At 37.9% G+C, this 18,562-nt stretch overlaps 1 protein-coding gene and 1 long non-coding RNA gene across 3 annotated transcripts in view; one reads left to right on the plus strand and one right to left on the minus strand.

Moving 5' to 3' along the window:
- MTA1-like (metastasis associated 1-like) overlaps positions 1-18,562 on the plus strand; it is a 76,154-nt gene that overhangs the window by 24,444 nt on the left and 33,148 nt on the right. The gene's annotated exons all lie outside the window — the stretch shown is intronic.
- On the minus strand, positions 6,253-6,803 carry LOC140742686 (uncharacterized). Its single transcript, XR_012102301.1, has 2 exons — positions 6,610-6,803; positions 6,253-6,514 (listed from the first exon to the last, which is right to left on the minus strand). It is a non-coding gene; the product is annotated as an uncharacterized LOC140742686 (long non-coding RNA).

Genomic DNA, 18,562 nt, shown 5'->3' on the forward strand with positions numbered 1-18,562 from the left:
ATAGCACCACCACATATATCCTTAATTAGTTTACGCATAAATCATTTGATGTATAAAAGGAATAGTAAATGTTTAGGTGCCTTAAGTCTAGATATCGGTCAAAAGAGCTCATCAGTAATAATGTGGGTCACTAAAACCATTTAAAAATACTCTAAAACCTCTCGTATCATATTGAGTAGCGATAAGTATTCAACAATACGAGCTGGGCAGCTCGGCGGACCCTGGGACAAAGATCGTGTGTTAATTCGGATCGCATAGACCCAGGGGCGCGGGGCCGGGGTTAGTAAACATAATCATGCCCCCCCCCCCTCCCGCTCTACAATTTAGTAGCTAAATGGGAATGAAGAGTGCCCCGCACCCCCCGAACCGTCTGACCCCCAAACGCCCACGCATTTTATTATGTACACACATATTGAAATTGCTCACGCTCATTTTTTACTCCGCTTGCCCTAGACAACTTTCTATTGTGGGATGAGCTCGTCTCGCTTGTCTTATTCATTGTCTAAGTATTTTAAATGCAACATTTTATATTGCCCTCAGTAATGCCTGCGATTTCTTCTGCGTGATGGCTGACACTACTGCGTACACTGGATTGATCATAATTCATAACTTGTATTATAATTACACTTTTACTATTGCCTGTAAATACTCATTTTTCTGTTTATCCTGTAAAAGATTAAGGCATTATTATATATCAAATCCTAGCATTTAATTCAATAGACCAATAGACCTTTAATATTACTTGTTACAATCGTTTTTTGTGGTGCTTTCGACGTCCGTTATCGGAGCAAAATAAGATATGGACCAATTTTTAAGAAAAACATAAGCTTTTAAAAATTTCCATAAAGAACGGTTTCATATTTTCCGTGCCACTTGATCAAACAAACAAACAATAGCTTTGTATTAGTATGGATAGATATGCTAAACTAGCCATAATTCAATAAACTAATCTCATTCAAACGCGCAACAAATCTGTATTATTTACCGTGGGCGTGTTTTTTTTCGTTGGTCTATTAATAAAAACGGCCGCGAGACATCAATACTCGGTGAGTCGTATTCTAAACTCCTTAACAAGATGCCTCCCTGCCTCCCCGCGACCCCCTAATATCGACCGTGGCGCCCTCATCTCGCAGGTACACACAACACTTATCCCGGTTTTAATTGTCGCCACGCGCGGATGACCCTCGCCTCAAACTCGATACTCATCACCGTTACGCGGCCTGCCAACAGACAACTCATTTGAATAATGTCTACCACCTTAATTTTATATTCCGTTTTTGTACGTATACCTAGCTAATTAAATAGTCTGTTGTATATTAAAATTATTCCAAGGACCAAAATTATTACATAGTTTATGAAATCTCACTAGGCGTTTGCCTTGGCGTCGCTCGCGCTACAAAGTTTTAATTTATTTTAAACTTCCTTATATATTGCTTATAAGTTCTAAAATTTTACTGACCAATATTTTTGAGTTTATGGTATAAATTACACAGTGCACGGGCACGCTAAATGTCAATTGAGTAATAATAATAGACAAGGAAGCGTCGAACGCATGGCTTAAACGAGGTGAGCTCTTCCCGGAGACTGAAGGCTTCATGCTCGCAATACAGGACCAAGTAATTGAGACTAAAAATTATAGGAAGTTCATTATAAAAAACCTAAGCACTGATACATGCCGAAAATGCAATAGTTCACCAGAAACCATCCAGCATATTACAGGCGCGTGTAAATCAATAGCCCAGACAGACTACAAACATAGACACGATCAAGTCGCTAATGTGATACACCAGAAACTAGCACACCAATACAAATTAGTAGACACCATAGTGCCCTACTACAAATACATCCCCGAAACTGTCCTGGAAAACCCTTCGACAAAATTGTATTTTGACCGAGGGATTTTTACTGACCGAACCATCCACTTCAACAGACCAGACATCACTTTAATAAATAAAACAAACAAAACTGGATATCTCATCGACATAGCTATACCAAATACACACAACTTACAAACTACTATAGCAGAAAAACTATCTAAGTATACAGAATTAAAAGAAGAAATAACCCGCCTCTGGCATCTCCAAAAAGTAACCATAGTCCCCATAGTGTTGTCCACAACAGGAGTAATACCAAAACAGCTCCACCGGTCCCTTATTTCTCTAAACCTGCCCTCTAACACCTACCACCTGCTGCAGAAGGCAGTGATACTAAACACGTGCAGACTGGTGAGGAAGTTCCTACAATGTGAAGCGGACAACCCGCACCAACATATCAATTTAAACATACCCTCATCTCTCTTTCAAGCTACAACGCAAAACCACTCTCTCTCTCTAACTAGTAACCCAGCTGATAGTCACTTGGCTTAGGCCCGTGCTATCAGTACTTTCCAGCTACCCGGTTAGCTGAGCAAAATAAATGAATAGAAAATAATAATAATAATAAATTTTTATTTCAGATAACAGAGATCCATTTTGTTAGTTACAATTAAACTTAAAACTATGTTAGTACAACTATATCTATACCTATAATCAATAAATCATGTACTTGCGGGGCACCCCCCGCAGACAACGACACCGAGCCATGGGTAGTTCCGTCTTGGTTTCAATCATCGTCCGCGCAAAATGCCTCCAAACAGGTGCATGCACATCCTCACAAACGGTTTTTAGCATGATGTTGTGACTATCCCTTATTCTCCTCATCAGCGATGCGACTTTTTTCCTTATGACGGCATGAAAGCTATCAGTTTGAGTCTGAGCAAACATCTCGGAGGCTCTACAAAAGCGAGGAAGTCCCAACATCATCCTAAAGACATTATTATACTGAATACGCAGAGCGCTTAGTGATTTTTTGGCATAAGCTATCCACAGTCCTCCCGTGTACAATCCCTGACAGTACGCCCTAAAGAGTGTAATTTGGACCTGTCGTGAACAGCGGGCAAACCTACGCGCCAGCATATTACCTCGAACCGCAAGCGCTCTGCGTTCCCTTTCGATATCTACATCATCTCTAAGGCTGTCTGTGAGGAGATGTCCTAGATATTTAAATTGATAAACCCGTTTGAGATTAACACCATTTAGGGTAATCGCAGGGAAGGATTCAGGACATTTACCGGCAGCCTTAAACACCATGTACTCGCTTTTTTTAACGTTATATACTAGACCGTGTGATGCGGCATAGACCTCACAAGCCGATAGCAGTTCTCTGATTGCTCCAACAGTCGGCCCCAACAGCACCATGTCGTCCGCATAGCTAATGTTGTTAAATGGAATACCACCGATACGACATCCTACACGCGTACCGCGTAATCTAGTGCAAATTTCCATTAAAATCATTTGGCCAAGTTTCAACAGTTAAACTATGTATTCCCGTATATAATTTATTCAGTACAAGTATACGAAATAGTTGGCGTATGATAAATTATTTATTTCATCATCAATCCGTACTAATTCACTGTCTTTCTTAGAAGGTTTCTTTAGACGAAATACCACTAGGCCATAGATCTACCTCGATTCGTCGACGAAATACAAAGATAAAAATCCCTAGTATTCGAGATCACAAGATTGGGAATTAAAAATTTGATTCATGTTATTATTAAGCTGCATATAATCGTATTTCTTTGTTTGACAAATTTTACTAAATTTATTTTGTGATTATGCCCTTGCCCTTTTTGAAAATCATGCCATTTGTTCATTGCCATGGACTCGTTGACTAGTTGACGTATTGTTGAAACGTATGATTTATAATCAGTAAACCGATAATTGATCGCTTTTTAACTTTCTGTGTTTATTACGCAAGCATTGTGTAATTCTTGCTTCATACAAGTCCACTTGATTACTGCAACATCCAACATTACTGAGGGCTTGACCATATTTATTCCTAAAAGTAATAGCTGTTTTATACGGCACAGTATTACTTTTATGACTGATTTTAAATTACCTTAATTAATTTTGTGTGTATAAACAAATTTATTAGTACTACCTTCTCTAAAGACCCAAGCAGTCTAACTACTTTTAGTATCGACGATCTACGATAGGATTGTTTTTGGGAGATAGATGCAACGATCAGAAACACCGAAATCACGTCTGAAAGCTTGTCGCACCATCTTTTAGACGTTCGATACAGCAACAGAACCTGCGTTTTTGTAAATCGCGACCGAACGCAAATAGTCGCTAAGACGCGATGTAACATCGATGCAATCGCCAAAACGCATTGCCGACGCTAAAAATAACCAGTCTGATAGGACCTTAATTATGCAAAATCTAGAAATTCGTAATACGATTAATATTATGCTAAGCCGTGAGTATAGTTTATTAATGATGAATTTATTTAACCGCTGAGGCGTTTTGATATGTGGCAAATAGCCTATGATCTTGCATTTCACACATACGTCGCATCACGCAACCTAGCATGGCTATGTAGCAGTCGGTTATGTTTTTAATTTTTAAGAACTTTCATCTTTTACGAAAGTAATTTTACGATCTTTCTCTAAAACTTTTTTCGCCTTAACCACTTAAATTGTATGAAAATAAATACACCAATAGGTGAAGTTCTGAACTCATTTATGAACTAATCATCAACTTATGAACTACTAAAAAGTACTTCTTACATCCGTCACCAGTTTTGATGATGTTTATAAATCAGCTAGTAGAACCCCTGCTTCCACACATATATCGACGTAGGTGATTCGTGTTGCTTTGAATGACGTCATTTAGTCTGCGTCGTGGCCACAAAACATTTTCGAACCAACTGAAACTGATTCGACGACGATAAGTGTGAAAAGCCTCTTAAGGTCGATACCTATAATGTACGAGTATAATGTAACTAATAGTTACCTCCTTCTGATATAGGTACATGTCACAAATGGTTATTTCTCTTAAAATAAATATGTGGCACACATTTTATACCCATTGACGCTCACTCTAACACTATTTAAATTTGACGTAAGTACCACCGCGTCTACTTCATATTCGCACCAGTATGTGATATTTCACACTTTCTTTTCACTAGGCTAAGTGAATGGTTTGTTTTATTATTTAGATGTATCCTCGTCTACCTAGACGAACATTGAGAATTATAAATAAAAACAGATTAAAATTAGAAAAAAAATGGAATAATACGATCGTTCACTATAAGTGGAGGTACAACTGGAGATTTTCTTAGTTTCGTATCGCCTAGATATTTGCGGCACTGTGGCAGTGATGTTAAGGCCGAGGTTAACGTTAGCACGTTTCCCAATTCCCATGGACATCCTAACGAGCAGCACAAACATCTTCACGCTGCACGCTCCACGAGCGGCACCGTTGGTGACGTCACCGTTGGCGTCGCTGCTGGCGCGGGCACGTGGAGTCGCGGCCGCCGCGGGCGCATCGAAAGTGAGACCGCGGGCGGGTCGCGCGGGGCGGCCGCCGGGTCGACGACCCCCGCGCATCCAACCGATCCGCACTTGTACAACACCGTCACATTGTTTCAATATCCGTACCCCGTACTTGCGCTAGCGCTACACGGCAACACTCGAAATGGCCGGACTAGTGAGATCTAAACATATTCCATATAGATCCGCTGTGGTCTCAATTAACGTGGAATTGAAGACACCGATTGCTAAGTGATGATATTAAACGGTCTTTTCATAAAAATATGTTCGAATATTACATTAATACAAACATTTCAAATACATATGAGTACGGATAATACAATAGTGTGGCGAAAAAAATGTATTCGACGATACTTATCTAGAACAATGATGGTGTTTGTTTGTATTCTAATGATCACAAAGCCTTCTCAGGCAAACTATCAAAGGAGATGTTTCAAAATGTATGGGCTCCCGGCCACCTTTTGTACACTATACTAAAAATTAAGAAAACTTGCAAAGAACAATTCGTAGGGGTTCATTTTCTTCAAATCATGTTCGTTTAATTGTTAAAAAACAATAATTTACACTTAAACTTGCAACACAATAGTGGAAAAACATCATGGCGGTAGTGATTACCGTAATAATGTCATCTGTCATTCTATTTTAACTTACTATATACATTATATACTTTTTAATATATTTTTACGCGAATGGGCGTAGATGTATAAATATTGTATTGTACCTATGTATTGAGAAACAATACCTATATATTATAAACATTAATTATATTTACTTTCATAAATCATTACTTAAAACAAACATACCAAAATAAACCAAAATGTACTTCTATACCAATATATTTTAGTTAAAACATTTAAGTGTGTAAATAAAACAACTTTAAATACACATTTGATAATATTTTACTTATTCTTCACTTAGATACATTATTTATTCATTTTAAATATCTTCCCTTATCAATATTTTCATCCAATCATGTAGCAGGTTCTGTAATATCCTGTGACGAGCTCAGCCCAAACATCAAACAATGGTCATAATGTGAGCGCAACTACCTACGAGTACGGTTCGTTGCCCAGCGATGCAGTTGCAATAATAACTGATTATTTTGTCATCCCAAGAATGTCCTTGTCTTGCTAATGTAATTATCTAAAAAAAGAGATATGTAAAAAGATTAGTTTCTCTAGTTTAAAATTATTAACGATTATTTCACGATTAATACAAGTAACTGATGTATATTTTACCTGATGATATTGAATCCTTGTCAACACAATCCACAGCGATCACACGAAAATCACAAGAGTCCATAAAACATAAGCTGGGTAAACAAGTAAGGTAGAATCACTCCAAAATCGTAAGCAGCACAGAGCAGAAACATATTCAGGATTAAAATGGAATCTTCTCATCAGTACATATTTATTCAACGTTTACATTGGAGTCCACTATAATATAATATAATATGTATATATCCAATTTTTCACATATCAAATTGACAACTTCTTCTTTTTTAATTTGTCATGCCACTTACATCTATAAAACCAGATACTATTTAAAAGGTGGTTTTGTTATTATTAATATACGAGTAAATAATTAATTAAATTCAGAAATAATGACGGGATACCCAAAACAAAAGCCAGGTTGTAAAGTACTAAGGTAACAATAACTTTACGACAAAAACAGCGAAATACAGAATTACCGACATCCAAAGAGTATAGTAACCTATGTGTGGGGTACACATAGGTTCCCTGACCGACATCGACAGTTTTGAAAACTTGACATTGACAGTATTCCGCCATATTTAATATTTCAATGAGGAATGCTTATTTTAAATATTTTTAAACAGGAATACTTTAGGTTATCAAAATATATGTGTATTTTTCTTCAATTATACAAATTATTCGTGTTTTTTAGATATAGTGTACATGAGATGGCCGAAAATGAAACATCTCCTTTTAGTATGTCATTTCGATTTATATCCCCTTGTTAACACAACAGAACGGGCGACTGTTATGTCGTTCGATTTAATATAATAACGTGAATAAGTTCAAAAATGTTTATTCTTTAAAATGTCATAATACCATCTAGCGACATTCATAGAGGAATGCACACAAACATAGCGAATAGGTGTTTCTTGCAATTATCCAGCGGAAGTGAACAGCTGAAGCGAGTATCCGCTTGGTCCTCGTTCTGTTACTGCCGTAATCATTCCTAGTGGCGCGGTGACATCCGCATTAGTTTTACGTTATTTTTAGGGATCCGTGTATAAATTCCATCATAAAATGTTGTATTCAAAGATATCAAAGAGTACTAAAAGTAGTTTTTTAATTAATTATTAAAGAACATTAATTAATGGTCAATTAATAATAATGCCCTTAAATATGCATAATGCACGATCATTTTGAAATTGGCTCACTTACTTGACCTATTTTCTTTAGGATTGCCAACTATCGAAGTGGTTCTACAAATGTTGGTGTATGTTGGTTGGATTACATCAGATATGACGATCGGTATTAAAGTTGGCATACTTCTCATCTTGAGTGTTTGAAAGTAAAAACGAAGTTAAGAAAACTATGATTATTTATTAATGTATGGTCAAGTTGCGGCCCAGGGCACCTAAACGGTCGATATAAACCAGTTTAAACACTACAAAAAATGTGTGTGAACGAAACCGCCGGCAGCTTGTTTACGGTTTGGATAAAGTCCATTTTTTGCCGATATTTTAAGCAACGCGGTGAGCTACCGATCATTCTTCTTTAATACCCCTTATTCTTTATACAGTGACTCAGTTTTTTAAACTATTGATCAAACATTCAAGTGTTGATTACCAGAGCCCATTTCGCCGCTTTGAAGTGGGATTAGAAATCTGCTTGACGCTAATATCTTAAGGAGAATTCAAATAAATCAAATCGAATTTATTATACAACACCTATACAATCATAGCACGAATTGATCGAACACTGACCGTTCGAGTAGGTATTGCGTTTGGACGCGAAGGTCACGCGATTTGAGGCTCTACAGGTGCCGCTGTTATCCGCTCCATATACCGCGCGGATGTCGCACCCACGACATTTCGGTGTATATGAATGAGCGCGTACGATCGTACGTTTGTACGCACGCGATGCAGAGCGTGGTCCTGCGCGGCCGCATACCTCCCTTCACTTTTCCACGTCTGTTTGTTTGTAAATTCAAAATAACAATTTGCATTGTCCATATACTTATTTCTACGAAAAAAATAAATAAAAATATGAAAAGTGTAAGCGATTTTAATGACAAAAACGTTGCGTGATCGAAAACGCGCGAGAGAACTCATCGAAATCGAGTTGTTTCTTTTGCAAACCAAAGCAGTAGATTTTCTTTGAATTTATGAAATTCGGAATGAGGCTCGATCCACGTTCATTTTATAATATTGAAGTAGCAAATGAACGTACAGTCCATCTGATGGCACCTACTGCCGGCCTTGTACACTTGTAATTTGTAATTAACCACAGATAAAATTAGATTCTTGTCAGAGGTTGCCATGAAATACGATGCTACCCCTGAGGACTAAGTTCCCTTCAAAGTGGAACACAGTAGCGATTAACACTGCTGCTTTAAGGCACAACTATGTGTGATGGTGGTGCCTCCAGACTCGAACTATAAAGAAAAATTCTACCATCAAAACGTGTAACCCTATGCACATATGAGCTTCAAACTTGTGTAACGTATAATGTATAGGTTGAAAATGACAATAAGCTGTGGTAAACATTTATGCGCTCATATTGATAAACATTTTCTTGTATTTGTTTTCTCTTTTAATTTAGTGGAATTTCTAATACTTAATTTTTAAAATTTTCTAAATATTGGAATATATATTTTTTGAAGTATTCATTCTCCTTCTTTACTGAGTAATATTGAAAACTGTAAAACTTGTAATAGTACCTCATGTTTCCACTTTGCATTCATCATTCACCCTCGTGGGCACGCCGGGCCAGCGGTGAATGAGCGTACGGTCGGCGGCCGTATACATTCGTGCGTACGATGTTGATAGGTGGCTTGTGGATACGCACGCGTTTCTTGCTTCGGGTGTCCCGTCACTTTATTTTGTTGAAAACCGTTGTTTTCGTATACACAGTTTTTGGTCCTTTGCAATAAATGCATACATTGCGAAACATGTTTTATTGCATATAAGTAATGCCTATTACGTTACGTTCGTAAAATGCAAATTATAAGCGTTTTTATTCATGCGTAAAATTTTTGCATGCGGTGATATTTGTTCATTTATTGTTTAATGTATATATTTCTATGTTTACGGTTGGTTTCAAATGCTGTATTAAATTCTTTGCGCAATTAGAACGTTTACGTTTCTTTTAATAAATAAGAAAGGAAGAAAGCATTATACTAATATTTACCCGTTAGCTCTACAATTTTTTCTAACCCTCTTCGGCTTGCAAGCGTTTTAGATACCTGTTACTTGCCGCATAAGGATCCGTATGTCGTGTCCACGGTTCGTCCCGTAGAATCTTGTTAAAGTGAGTCGACATCGTGTCATTAGAGGGCGTGAATATTTAAATAGATACGGCGGCGCGGCCGCGGCTTCACCGCTCAGCTCGGGGGTTACGAGGCAGCCGGGATTACTTTATCATTGGATTAATACTCCTTGCTGATGAAAAGGTTACAAAACGCCGTACTCCGACATTTGGAGAGATATGGCCTCGAACCCGCGTTTATAGTGGGGCATTATTAAAAGAGCGCGGATTTTGCGTTGCCTTGGCAACCCGTGACCAAACTGTGTTGGATTATGTGATATGGGTAGACTCGTAATCGATGCATGCACTATGGCCGTCAAATGTACTCCCTTATCGAGTGTGTTGTTAATCTCCGTAAAGATATTATTTATGTTTTATTTGTTTACGTACAAAAATTGTATTGCTGCTAGTTTCTTGTTGTGCGTAATCTTGTTTGTTTCTAACACGTTATAACATGTTGCTTTAATCATCTTAAAGGGGCCAACGAATCCATACTAATCCACAATTTGAACATATTGTTTATGCCAAGCGTTACGCAATCAAGTGGGGTCATTCGGTGCGCGCCCAAAAGTCTCACCCGCGACTGGAGAACAGTCATATCCTATCGATTTGTTAAGATGGCGTACGCGGGGTGGGGTGTGGGCGGGTGTCGGGGTGTGGGCCGCCGCAGCCTCCGCTCGGCGCAACGTGCAGCTTGCACCTGCCCGTGTCGTGGCCGTAACCGCCGCGACACACTAGCGACACCGTCGACACCGCCGACCCCGTACCATCTAGTGGCCGGCGTACATTGCAGAGTGCGATGTACGAAATGTATCGGCGGCTTCCAATCTACGTATGTAAATCTGCACGGTACCTACGCGGTGGATACACTACGTTTTACGTAACGTTTGTTGTCCTCGAATAAAATGCTGTGGCACTCCCAGTGTCATGAAACTAGGTGTTTTAAAAATGTTTAAAAATGCTGAAAAGCAATCCAATTTAATCTAAAAAGCATCTACTTGAATTGGCAGTATAGTAAAACATTTAATTATTTTGAGTTCTTACTCATTACCGGTAGAATTGTACTCAGAAATAGAAACGTTACAATATGTTGAACAAACCACTTTTAAAAGTGGTTTATACAACACGTTTTTGGTGTAATTACCACCCCATTTTATATTGACATCATATTTAATCTTGACCTACTTTCTACAATGATTCTGTAGGAAAGGAAGGAGGAAGAAGTCTTATAATCCTTATTCTTACTAAACCAGTTTCGACCCTCTAACCGTAAATGTATTTTTGACCGACACATTAACAGCTCCAAAGAGCACGTCGTTACCTAATAACTTTAAAATAGTCTCGGCAGTATCTTACGATAACGTCAAAGACTGATGATTATCATAATTGATAGCGTCTAGTTGAGCTTGTCTAAAATACGGCATTTTAATAACACTGCAATTTACTACGCAATTCAATGTTTTATGATCTCAATCTACGCGTAAACCTGATAAAGTTATCCGCGACAGACAACCCATCGAATGTGGAATGCGAATCGGATTATGTCTTCCATTGCATGCTTTCGTTGTGTGAACTGTCGTGGTGAGTGTGATCATGCAAAAATGCGACGTGAACGTGTTTGTATGCAAGGTACACGGGCATATCTTGATAGCCTCTACGATATATATTTCCGGATTCATCTGTGCATTCAACATGTTTTAAATAAATTAAATATGTATTACTTGTATTCATTTCGAGCCAGTAAACAATGTCATTAATGATTGTGACGTGTCACAGGTCCCTAGTGAACTAATTTTGTTTGGAATTGAGATTCATGTAATCTCCTAAATTATTTCATTTAAAGTAAAACTATGTAAATGAATGTATTTGATGCAATGACTCATTAAAATAACTTTACACGAAAAAGTAATAAAACCTGTTGCGACATCATCATGCACCACCACGTCCACACCCAACATCTGCGTCTAGTAAGTAGAGGTAATGGGCATGAATACCAGATATAGAGCTATCGCTGCAATACCTGAACTTCGAGAAACTAACATCGAAATATGCGTTGCTACATTCTCGAGCTACGCTTTACGAAAGCACTCTCACCATCGCTTCATCTGGCGAACCAGAACACAGAAGCTTAAACAGTGTAGCCACAAAAAGCAAGAAATATAACAAATAAATGTTGGCCAAATCAAAGAATAAGAACTTAATTAAGCACGTATTCCCTAACTTAAAACTAATTTTGAAATGCACTTTTTTATTTGTACAAGCAATGATTGCAAGCATGATGCCAAACAGAATTATTCTATCTTTCAAGTTAGTGGCAATTAAAAATTACATCAAACGTCTTATCTACACAGTACCCTAATCGCCACAGACATCGCAAAGCGCGCCTCCCACGACAGCGATTGTCCTTAGGTACCGTCTGCATTTCACTCAAGGTCGCCAGTAAACCCCTCGAGGTTGTACGTGGCTCACTAACTCTCCGTAAATTGTAGTTTCGGTGATAAGCTTTTAGAAGAACGACACGCTACTTGCTAAACCCACGTGGCGGAGCGGTCACCATACCCTGTCTGATGCGCAAGGGGTTCCGGGTTCGATCCCCGGCCTGATCTGAACTGTCTATCTGAATGATGAATTTAGATAACTATTCTGGGTCTGGGTGTTTGTTTATTCGTCTTTGTGTGTGCGCCATGGCACCCACGATACAGGGAATCCTAGTGTGGGGCTATGTGTGTAGAAAGCGTTTTAATGATGACTCTACATAAATAAATTTGACAAATTACGTAGCGTACAGCCGGTCTTTGATTGTAACAGTTACAGCTCCACATGTTCAATATATTATCGTGTAAATGAAACTTTGTTAAAACAATGTATGTGCTATGTTTATTTCTTCTCCATAATAGCGGTGGTAGGTTATTAGCGACGAAAAAATATTCTTTAAAGATTTTTTTGTTTTATACCCATTTACAATAACACAATAATAAAATAAACATCGCGTTTATAACTGGAAACACTACGTTCACGAATCTTCGCAGACATCGAAAGGCGCGCCACTTAACCGAGATTCTGCCCTTGATTACCGTCGGCATCTCTCAAGGTCGTCCTAAGCCCCCCGGGGTGGATCGTGGCCCAGTGCTGGAGCATGCACAAGATAGAGCAACGAATTGCTTGTAAATATGAACGAGTATCTATTGACAAGGGTAGTGAAAACGAATCGTACTTTTCGTAAACGGTTTTTCTCATACACAGTAGCTTAAAGTTATAAACTTACTTGGATGAATATTATACATTATACGCACTAAAAATTAATTAACACTACAATAAGTGAAAATATCGCAAAAAAATCTACACGCTCAAAAGTTGGTCGTACAATTTTAAAGTTTTGTAAATTCTTATCAATACACACTCTTCCAGCTGGAGTGGACTATGGTTAAAATCAGTGAGGCTGTAATAGAATGGTAATTAATAATAATATCCATTTTTTTAAAATATCCGTGTTTACACTTACAGAAATTAAAAGGCGAATTGCCGCATCTTCAGGCAACCTGCCAAAAATACTCCTTAATCTACCCTTGCATTAACATTGTTTTGTGATTAGTTTTTTTTTACAACAATATATCTTTAGACTATTAAAAATTTAAATTTCCTCCAAAAGTTCTTAAGTTTATTCCGATTTTTTTGTAATTGAAACCATGTGAGCTCCCTTTTTACAACTTCTCTCAACACGTCTCTCTAGACTTATGAGTTATGATTATGACCCTATATAACAACGAGTACTTAGAGAGACGCATGAAATAAACACAAACTTGGTAAGATTACTTCCGCCAGAACTAAGATGTTGCAAGCACCTATCCTCTCTCTCATCAGACCATCTCAATAAACCAGGTTTACATGGTTATCGAGTTTATATACGTACGAAAGTTCCAGCTCGGTCGGAAGTGAGTAAAAATTCTACTGCCAGATTTGATGGGCCTTCTACAGCCAGTGAGCAGAGAAACCATAATAATAATAATAAAAGCTTGCAATAAAGGACTTTGATTAAGTTGACCAACATGACATTCCGAAAGTTATTGTTGGGGCAGGTCGTGGTCCAGGCGGGCGCTGAGCGTTTATTCACGTTTATTTTGCGTTAAATAAATTTCATACGGCGGTGCACCGGCGGCCCACAATGTTGAGCTAGGTTGCGGTTCGTGTGTGCGAACCATGTAAACATTTCACCACTAAAGGGTACACACACATTTTGGAGCCAACTTTTGTTCAAACAAAAAATTGATTTCGTTCGACTTATGTAGGTAAAGTACTAAATCTGGCTTTAATATTGCATTTGTTTGTTTGTATGCGATTAACTAGAATTGTAATGTCTGTCACTGTATAACTAGTATTGCCTACGCTTCTTTGTTTGCTTATACAAAGCAAATAATAAAATAAACGGATTCACAATTTTTTTTATACCGGTCTATAGCAGCGATTCTTAGTTACATCTGAACTGAATAAGACATCCGAATGTAGAAATTCCTCCAAAAATACTAAAATTTTAAAACCAATGATGGAGTCTCGTTGGATTGTAAACGTCTTCTGTGTAACCTAATCATATTCAGTAGCAGTTGTATAAATTATTGTGCCGATTAATAATAAACCAATTTGTCAGAATCAAGACCAATTTACGATCCGCAATGAGTGTGCAAATGACTTAAGACGGTGTCTGGTGAATGTACCAATTACCAGGGCATTTGCTAAACAATATTGCACTGCCTCTTATAACATTGTTTAGCTTTTGATTCAGTGACCTGAAGTTACTCTTTAACAAACAAGTATATAATCAGTTAACAAAGAGTCTTCATTAACTTAGTTATCCGTATAAGTTTTACTACGTGAACCACTTTTATTAGAATTTACCCTAGATTCTCCAAATATATTAAGGTATTAAAACCTTTGTTCTAATGTTAATTTAATTAGTAAAACGGACGGTTAAATAAACCTACAAGAAACAAATTAAAATTGAGCTAATTTTTTTGTGAAATGATAATTATGCTACTTATCGTAGAATTTGGATAGGTAGCCTAATAAGAAATCAACTTAACCTCGTAAAAAACAATGAGAAGTTGGATACTCGTAAAACAAAAAGTTAAGGTTAAATAAACGTCTCCAAAAAATCCTAACGGATAAGCAAGCGTAGTTTGCTTCGTCATAACAATGATATAACTTTTATGGCAGACTGAAAAATGCTTACCTTCAACAATGGATTGCGAATACATTACCTCTTTTGTTATATCCATGTCAGTGTAAAACTAGAGTGGATACTGGCACAGAGCTAATAGCTGGACGATCTCCCCACTAAAGCTTTGTTTCACCCCGTGTTTATATTGAAGTGCCTACACAGTAGTGTGTGCACGCGGTTTTCTCTGTTGTGGAAGTAGCAAAGTTCACCTGACGTGAAACGATCGAGGGATCTGAGGTTCAAATCCCAGGCATTCACCTCTAATTTTTCGAAATTATGTGCGTATTAGAAATACATTTTCTCTTTCTAAAACGGTGAAGGAACACATCGTGAGGAGACCAGCAAACCTGAGAGATAGATAAAAAAATCTCAAAGTTATATGAAGTCTACCAATACGCACTTGGCCAGCGCGGTAGACTATGGCCTAATTCTTCTCATTCTGAGAGGAAACCCGTGCCCAGCAGTGGGACAATAATAGGTTGATGATGATCATGATATATATGTAAAACTTAAAATATATAGCTTACTATTGATCCAAAAGTATAAGTGTGTGCTGTTGGGCAGGTTTTATAAACTCCTTTGCAAAAAAAACGGGCACCTTACACACACACTTTACCTTAGCTTTTCTATGGGTAAATATTATTATATTTTTAGTATGTCATTAGCTTGGATGACTAGAAATTTCTTATTATCAATGAGAATCTAGTTTTTTAACACTTTTATCCTGGTATCGGTGTTTTAGTCAATGTAAACAGAGAGCCGTGTTAAAATGGACATTTTTATGGGTATAATGAAATTAAGACTACGAGTATTTTTATGGTATTTTAATAAAAGAGACATTAAAAAATAAAAATTAATAACGAGTATGACCTCCTCTTGCAGCGATTACGGCATGTAATCGTCTTGGCATGCTTCCCACCAGGCTTTTGATGGTGTCCTGTGGAATGTGTTCCCACTCAGTCGAGATTACACGTTTAAGCTCTCTGATGTTTTGTGGAGGTGGTTGGACAGATCGTACTCGCCTTTTTAGGAGGTCCCAAACATGCTCAATGGGGTTAAGGTCGGGGCTCCGCGCTGGCCAATCCAAACGACGAATACCGACCTCTTGCATATAAGCATCTACGTCGCCAGAACGGTGGGCCCGAGCATTATCGTCCATGTAAATGGCATCTTCACCAATTACAGTCAGTGCGGGTTGTGCATTTTGAGAAAGGATTTCTGTTATGTACCTATGCGCATTTAGTGAGCCATTTTCTATGAATACTATCTCGGTACGATAGTTGGAAGTTACGCCCGCCCAAAACATAACGGACCCTCCACCATAAGGGGTGATTTCTTCAAAACACACATCGGCATAGCGTTCCCCTGGTCTTCGTAACACTCGCCGACGTCGGTCCTCACCATGCAGACAAATTCGAGCCTCATCGGAGAAGAGTACGCTACTCCAGTTACCTGGTGTCCAAGATAGGCAATTTCTAGCGAACCTCAACCGCGCAATCCGGTGCTCACGGAGTAACTTGGGGGCCCGCGCTGGTCGTCGACTACGTATATCAGCAGCTAAAAGTCTTCTCCTCACAGTCCATAGGCTAACTTGTGCTCCTCGTACCTCTTCAAGGTTTCTTTTGAGGTCTATGTAACTGCATTTGCGGTTCCTCAGCGCCTGAGTCACTAAAAAGCGATCGTCTCGCGGCTGTGTGCAACGTTTTCTCCCAGAACCTTGCCTTCTCTGAACGGAACCTGTCTCTTGGTATCGAGTCCAGGTTCTTTGTACGGTTGAACGACTCACGTTTAACCGCTGTGAGACGTAACATTGGCTACACCCCTCTTCCAGCAGCGCTATAATTTTACTAGCTCTCATTGCTTTTTCTGCCATTACGATAGACACAAAGATATCTGTTTTAAGTCACAATAAGGCAGAATTATGCGATAAACATAAATTGTTGTACTAAAAATAACGAAAAGTTACTTTTAGTTGCTTGATAACCTTTTAACCGCAAACCCGCGAAAAGTGTCACAAAATGAAAAAGGGATTAATAATTTAAAAAACAAAAGTTTTGAATTTGGAATGAACTTTTTTTCATACCCAGACTCTTTATTAAGTGCCAGTAACATAGTTTGGCTATTAAAACCTCTGAAGAACTAAATTATTACCAATAATGTTAAAAAATCAAACCCGCCCGTTTTTTTTGCAAAGGAGTGTATAAATGCTCTGTGTCGTACATGGAAATCCGTAATAACACTTGGCCCTTGGCTATGGTCAAACAATTAGGCTGCCAATCTTTCGATGTCATTAAAATTATTACATAACGCCAATAACAGAAACTTCTTATAGTGGTAGAGCCCTTCGCGGTCCAACTAAGCCACTGCCACCGGGACATCTATTCCATTCCTTACAATAACATGCTAAATGCTGTTGCTTCCTAGTTTACTACAGTCTGATTTACCAGATACTTACACCATTCGTTAATTTTTCTTTATATAGAATCTACCATGAAGGTCGTGTCCCCGTTAACGAATTTACTTCTTATAAAGAAATTATATATCGGCTGTTAATGCCTATTTACTTACATTGCTTTAAATAAAAATACTTATTTTATTCTTATATTTAACCTTTTACACTTTCATAGGTTCCTTTTACACATTCATACACTTTTAAAGGAATCTTAGAATACTTATTAATAATGTCCTACTTACTTTGAATAATCGCATGAATTCGCACATGATCGCTTCAATGTACATGATACAGCGGTAATCATTTATTTGAAGTTAAATTATAATAATATGAATTTTAATTCCATTACTGTATGTAAAAATGGATAGTTGTAACTTTAAATACGAAAATAATGATTTAATTATAATGAAGTTCGCGTAACCCCGGCTTATGTAGGGTGTAACTGATCTGCAAAGTTAAGCAACGTCGGGCGCGGTCAGCATTCGATGGGTGACCACTAATGACCTAATCTTATATACGCTTCGTTCTCCCTGGCTCATTTTCAATGTATGTAATAACTTTGAACAAGCACAATCATACAAATGATGTACTCAATAGAATCTTTGGTTGTCGACGTCTACTCGCAGGTTATTACTGCCATTATTGTCGCGGTAAACGTAATGCCGTTTATATTGTAACGATAATAAACGGTTCCGAGCGACGTAATGCTAGATCAATAGTAAAATTGCTCCGACCGCCTGTCATTGCGCAAACTGAATTATTTATGATACCCACCGCATAACTACTATTCTCACTACATTGTTGTCACCTTTGTGCTACCGTAGCTTCTATGTTTTGACCGCTGCGCTACTTTGCTCATTGTTCTCAATCTTTTCTTGTTTTTTACTTATTTTGCGTATTTTTGTTGAAAATCTCCACCTAGTACCAGGCGGTGACATTATTATTGCGCAAAATTTTAATGGTCATTAAAAACTGCACACAATTTTCCAAACATCTTTTATGTATTTTCTTTTGAAGTATAACACTCA

This window comes from Epargyreus clarus, unplaced genomic scaffold, assembly GCF_041222505.1.
Source record: "Epargyreus clarus isolate Ecla_fem2 unplaced genomic scaffold, WU_Ecla_fem_2.2 ptg000006l, whole genome shotgun sequence".
NCBI classification, from domain to species: Eukaryota; Metazoa; Arthropoda; class Insecta; order Lepidoptera; family Hesperiidae; genus Epargyreus; species Epargyreus clarus.